Raw genomic sequence first — 6,684 nt, 5'->3', positions numbered from 1 at the left:
GGGAAGGCCAACCCACCCACCTGCAGCAGCCCCCCAGCCCCGCCCTTGGAGGATTCGCTGGCGGGTGGCCCTCCCCTCTCTGAGCCTCTTAGAACAGGTGGTCCCATCATCTTCCTCTGATGGCCAAGCCTTGGGTCCAAGCGGATGTCATGCGAGAGGTCCTGGCCCACTGAGGCTGCTTCTGCCCCAGGCGTGACCTTTATCATGTCACCAGAGGGACCCCCGTGTCTGCGTCTCTGCTGTGTACATCCTGTGTCAACCACAAGCCCAGCAAAGCAGAGGAGTTTAATAAGCAGCTACAGAATGTATAAGCGAGGTCAGATCAACTGGAAAGCATTTCTTTGGATCCCCAGAGGTGGATCCCAACCTCTGACATGCAAAGCAACTGAAACCCATTTCTTCCTTTTTTTTTTTAAGAACCATCTTTTTTAAAAATTTTTTAAAAAGATTTTATTTATTTATATGACAGAGAAAGCGTGACAGTGAAAGAGAGAGAGAGGGAACACAAGCAGAGGGAGTGGGAGAGGGAGAAGCAGGCTTCCCACTGAGCAGGGAACCCGACGCAGGGCTCGATCCCAGGACCCTGGGATCATGACCTGACCTGAGCCGAAGGCAGACAATTAACAGCTGAGCCACCCGGGTGCCCCTGAAACCCATTCCTTGAGCACAACACCCAAGGGCATGCTTTTCTGTGCAGTGTTAATAAATTACTTACCCTCTCTGTCCTTCAGTACCTTTAGCAATAAAATGGAAATGATAACAGTATCAACCTCATAAGGCTGCTGAGAAAATGAGGATAATTTCGTAAAACTTCTAGAATCGTCTCAGGCCTATGCATCAGAGATGATCTAGGGCCCCCACTATAACTGCCCGGAACACTGTCCTCGTGCGTGGCCTTCCTTGTTGAAGCTGAGCCAGGGCGCTGACTGACCAGTGCCTCTCTCCGGCAAAGAGGGAGGATAGAGGTAAGTCACACCTCTCAGAAGGACCTCTGGGCTCCACCTGGTCAGTCCCAGGCCTTGGAGGTGCTTTTGCTCCTGCCCCAGCAGGAACAGGGGCCCCCCTTCCCAAGGGTCCAGCCTGGGCTCCACCTGCCCCTTGCAGGTCTCCTCCACACACAGCCTGTGCTTAATGGGTGCTCAGGAAGTGGGCTGCTCCCCAGAGAGACAGGCCCTGGGGACCGCCGGGGCCCAGACTCCAGCATAGAGCAGGGCTTCCATGACTCCAGGGACTTCCTGCCTGCCCAATGTCCTCTCCCCTCCCCCCATGGGATCACTTTGACCCTGGGAGACCAGGGAGGCTAGGCATTCCAGGAAAGGCCTGACCCGCCCAGGAAACCCACGTACCTGGTAGGGCCTCTTCTGACCCATTGTCCTGAAAGGAGGGAAACCAAGGCCTGGGATACCATGAACCTCCCTCAGGGACTCTCTCCATGGGTGGGGTACATGTTCAGGCTTCCTCCCTGCACTCTCCTGACCCTGGGCCTTCCTACACTCCAGTGTTCCTCTGTTCCCAGCTCCCAGGTGGGCCAGAGGGCATCTCAGCAGAACCCCAGGGGAAGGGACATAAATGGGGCTGGGGCTGGGGTCCCTCTGGGCCAGTGTATCATTAATTCCAATGGCATCTTTGTGCCCTCTCTGCCCTGCTCTCCTCCAGGGCAGTCTCTCTGTCTCTCCGCAAGTGACATTGGCCCAGTGATCCCCACCTCTGACATTCCCCAGAGCTGGAGACGGATGTCCTAAAACTGACACCTCATGGTGGCTGATGTGCACTGAGGAGGGCCCCCATCTGCGGGGAATTGAACATAGCCGTGCGAGTAAGAAAACCTCAAGAGTCTCAAAACATCCCCAACACCTTTACCTTGGCCAAGAAGCGTCTAGATCACACCCACCGCTGCTTCCTTGCGGGCAGGTGCCATGCAAAGGTGAGAAGAGGCAAAAGTCTTTGGTTCTGGGCGAGGCTGTCATGGGCTATGCAGCTCTGGGCAAGAAGCGCTCCTCACAGCCTCATCCTCCCATCTACGAGGAGACAGTAATGCCTGCCCTGGCAATCTGTCTCCGAGGGCCTTGACCAGCCTGTCAGGAGAGGCTGGGGCAAGAAGGGGCTTTGGTAATAGGATTCCCGGAACTGGCTATGGGAAGATCCACCCTATGAACTCAGCATTTCCCCGATAGTCACTTTTCAGAAGAGCAAAAAGTGACTTCCGCTGCCTCTACTTCCTGTAGCTGGGAGTGGGGAAACCGTCGTGGGCCAACAGCGTCACCTGCTCACTCACTCTTGCCACCAGGAAGACAATCCTCAGGGTGGGCCCCGCCCCCCCCCCCCAGACTCAGAGCAGGTGTGTCCCCAGCAGCAATCATCCCACCACACAACGGACTGAGGGGCTGAGGCCTGGCAGGGCATCAAGGCACAGAGGTTTGGATTTTTTGGTTTTGGTCCCAGCTCCCGCAGGCACCCCCGATTGCCTTGGGGACCACCTCTCTCTGGGCCTCAGTAGGGAGTCCAGTCTCCCCGCCTGCTGCTTTATCAGCCAGCAGGACCCCCAGAAGCTCAGAGTTGGAAGGCATGCCCCTTCCCACAATCATAGATATGCATGGCCCAAATGCGGAGATGGCCCTGGCACTGGGAGCTCCCCCTGGGTTCTACACACAGTGGAGCCAGAAGCTACCCATGGGCTGCCAGATCTGAGAGGGGCAACCCTCTCAGGAGGGCTGGAGCGGGACAGGGACAGCTGGAGGACCCATGCAGGGGGGAGGGGAGCCAGCAGACTTCCAGTGCCCAGGCCCCACCACTCCAACCTGTTCAACCAGTCCTTCCATACAGCTTACCCTTTCCCCCACAGTGTTTTTGCACACTTCTTGTTTTTGCACCTGCTGGTTCCACTGTCTGGAATGCGCTCATCTTGTCTCTGTGTCCGGCCAAAATGCGTCCCCTCAAGAACGGGCAAGTGGGCAGGACAAAGGGTTTGGAGGTCCAGGGGGGTCAGGGCCCAGTCCGCATGGGAGGGCAGAGCCATAGGCAGAGCCTAAGCAGGCCCAATGGTGGGAGCACTGAGCTCAGGGTCCCCAGGGGCCAGGCTGGGACCGAGGCCGAGGATCCGGGTGGGGGGGTCAGTAGCTGGGGCAGCCTGCAGACAATCTGGGCTGTGGAGGAGCTGGCGGGCGCAGGGCCCGGCTCAGCGTGGGCGGCTGTGGGGGAGGCTGGAACGGCAGCCTATTTTTAGGCTCCTGCTGGATAGAGACACAAGGATGCTCCAGGCTATAGGCCTTGCTCACTGGGGAAAGACGAAAGTGGCCCCAGTTGCCCCTGGAGTTCCAGAGCTTCCTATTTTGTCTCTAGAGACCAAGGGCTGGGGCCAGGAAGTAGACTGGAAGCATCCCCTGCACCCCAGGGAGGCAAATTACCTCTAAGAGGTGATTTCCATATCATTTGCTTGTTGCCCTGCTTCTTTATCAGAAGGAACCAAAAGTTCCCTTTCAGAGGACAGTCAGTGGTGGGGAAGAGCTATCACCCAAGTCCACCTCTGGCTGCCACTTCTGGTTTTGAGAGAGTCCAGAGAAGGTGATCCTAGCTGTAAAATTGGAAAGCACCAATGGGGATTTTAGCACCCGGAGCTGTTGCGTAAGCTCACGGTGGCAAAGGCGTGCCATTGGATTAGTTGGCAGTGATTCCCTGAAGAGCAGGGTTGACAAGGATTTATTTGTTCATTCATTCTACAATTATTGAGCACCTACTATGTGCCAGACAGTCATCTAGGTGGGGATTTAGCTGTGAAAAAAACAAAAAGAGAGAGGGGTGCCTGGGTGGCTCAGTCGGTTAAACATCTGACTCTGATCTCAGAGTCACTGGGTCAAGACCCGAGTAGGGCTCTGTGCTCAGCATAGAGTCGGCTTGACATTCTCCCTCTCCCTCTGCCCCTCCCCCACTGGTGCTCGCTCAAATAAATAAAATAAAATAAATCTTAAAAAAAAAAAGATAACGTTCCTTGTCCTCACAGAGCAGATACTCTACAGCAGTGCTGTCCAATAGAAATATCTGAGCCATGCAGATACGTTTCAATTTTCTTGTAATCACATTAAGTAGAAATTAAGAGAAACAGCTGAGATTAACTTTTACAATAGATTTTATTTGAACCAATATAGCCAAAATGTTTTCACTTCCAAGTGTCATCAGTGTCACAATGCATTAATAACTTTTTTCCCCCTCTTACATCTTCAAAACCCATTATGTCTTTTAGACTTACAACACCTCTCAGTTCAGGTGAGCATCCCTAGGGCTCGGGAGCTCTTAAAGAATGTCATTCCGAGGTCACTGAGCTCAGGAGAAAGAAATGCCGCCATTGATTAGTAATGTCTGCTGTGAGCATGAGTCAGTGGGCATGAGCTGGATAAAATTGCAGGCTGTGCTAGCCCACATGTTCAAGGTTATAGGTTGAACCCGGAGCCTGTGTTCTGCTCCACCTAAGCCCTCTGAGCCCATTCTCGGGGCCCCACCTAACTAAACTGCCCGTGTGGGAGGCCAGGCCTTCAGGGACCTTATTCAGGTGCTGGGCCTGCAGTCCTGGCCTGGGCGCTGTCCTACAGAAGGGCACCAACCCGCCAGCAGGACAAGTGCTTCCCGGGTGTGGTTCTGTGCTCTTTCCTCTTGCGTGGGCTGGCCTATGGCCACTGTCAACCCTGGGAATGTGGTTCTGTTTTTGTTTTCTTCCCAAGGACTCTTCCTCCCAGAGTTAACCAATATCAACATTAAAGCGTTTCCGGAGCCTGAGTTAGCCACAGCAGCCCCACTCCACCGGCCCACGCCCACAGACCTCCTGGCTGGAACCCCAGCCGGGAGGGCCCCGTCCAGACAATGAAGGACTAAAACTGGGCTGCGGAGGCTGCTGGAAATGGCTAGGGATGGGAGAGGGGGTGGGAACTGGAACCCCAACAAGCCCCACTGATCCTCACCATCATTAGAGACATCATCACCCTTTCCCTGTTCAGAATCCTTCAATGGCTCCCTAGTACCTTCAGCGTGGAGCTCTAGGGCCTTAGCTCCCAGGAACTGACACTGAGAGAGTCATTCAACTGCACTTCCAGATACTCTCTCCTCTTATCCACAGATTCATCAAGAATGTGTTGCAGGCACTGTTCCAGGCACTGGAGACACAGCTGTCACCCAAACTCACAGAGGTCTCTCTGCCTTCCTGGAGCTCACACTACTCCAGCCGAACCCAGGACATTCTGGGCCCTTATACAGTCCCAGGCCTTTGTGAATGCTGTTCCCCCTTCCATTCTTCAGTGACGCTCCACCCTAGGGACTTCTACTTGTCCCCTAAGGCCCACTCAAACCACCTCCCAACCACGACCATGGGTTAGCTACCTCCTTCCTCAGATCATCGCCATCCAGCCCCACCTCGGCCTCCCCTACCAGGCGTTGAGGGTCTCAGGGGCAGGGGCTGTGCCTTCCTTATCCAGGACCCCAGGGCCCAACTCACACTAAGGCTTCATCTGCCCCCTCCCCATCTCGCAGCTCAGGACCAAGCAGGCTGAGGCATCGGGGCTCTGGTGGAAGGAATGGTTCAGGACCCCTCTGGAGAATTCTAAGTCGTTCTGAAATCTCTGCCTGGAATCACCTTACCCCTGGCATTCCAAGGGAGAGGCTCACAGGAGCAAAGGTGGGTAGAGGACTGAAGGAGGTAAGGATAGAGAAAACAGGGGTGCGTGGGGCTGTAAATGGTGGGTCAGGGACATCAGGCAGCAGAGAGACCAGAAGGCAGCGGCCTTCCTACAAGGGACATAGGCCAGCAGGGTAAACTTCAGTGGCCCTTTTGAGTTATAAAGGAGTCTCTCATTCCCTCTAGCTTTCCCAGCGGAGCTGAGCTTAGGTCTTTAACAGTCTTTAGTCTTTAGTCTTTGGTCTTTAACAGAAGAACAAGCCTGGCTCCTGCCCCCCAGCCTGGCCCCAAGAGGCTGATGTTGGTGCCCCGATATCATGGGGATCTCCATGCCTCTGGGCCCAGGCAAACAGCCCTATTGGTCCATAACCATCCACGGCTTGCTGTGCTTCTTGCTCGTGGAGTGAAAACAGGTCAGGAGCCTTGAGCCTGGCCTGCCCTCTCTCCACCAGCTCATTTACATGGATTTACAGGGGCTCGTTTCATGCCTCCATGCACACGGCTTCCTCCTGTCCAGCCCTGGGGGGTTCCTCTATAAAAACAAAAGAATATGTTCTGTCCCTCCAATCTTCTCCCAGAGGCCCATCCAGGTACTGAGAGCATCCTGTCTGGAAAGAGGGAGCCCACTGAAGTCCAGAGAGAACAGGGGCTTGAGCCCACACTTTCTGCACTGCCTGCTCCTAAAACCCACTCCTTCCTGCCTTCCCCCCATTGTGGGGCAGGTGGGCTTCCTGAGGGGTGAGCTCTGCTGCTAGTGCTGCTTGGCTGTGAGCTGGGAAAACCGACAAGGCCAAGACATAGACTCTGAGGTCCTCCAAGACAAAGGAAGTTGGACTTAGAACCCAGAACTGCGTGCAAGAGGGGTCCCACGGAAGCCCTGGCCCAGCCCGTTCTTACATATGAGGAGAATGAGTCTCGGGGAAGGCAAGATCTCCCCAGATCACAAGGGTAACAGCAGATCCACGTCTCTGCCCCCAGCATGGAGCTCTTCCGGGTCCCCCGCACACTCCCAGACTCCTGGCCCC

This window comes from Mustela lutreola, chromosome 7 (genome assembly GCF_030435805.1).
Source record: "Mustela lutreola isolate mMusLut2 chromosome 7, mMusLut2.pri, whole genome shotgun sequence".
Classification (NCBI taxonomy): Eukaryota; Metazoa; Chordata; class Mammalia; order Carnivora; family Mustelidae; genus Mustela; species Mustela lutreola.
Note: the sequence above shows the minus strand (reverse complement) of the source record.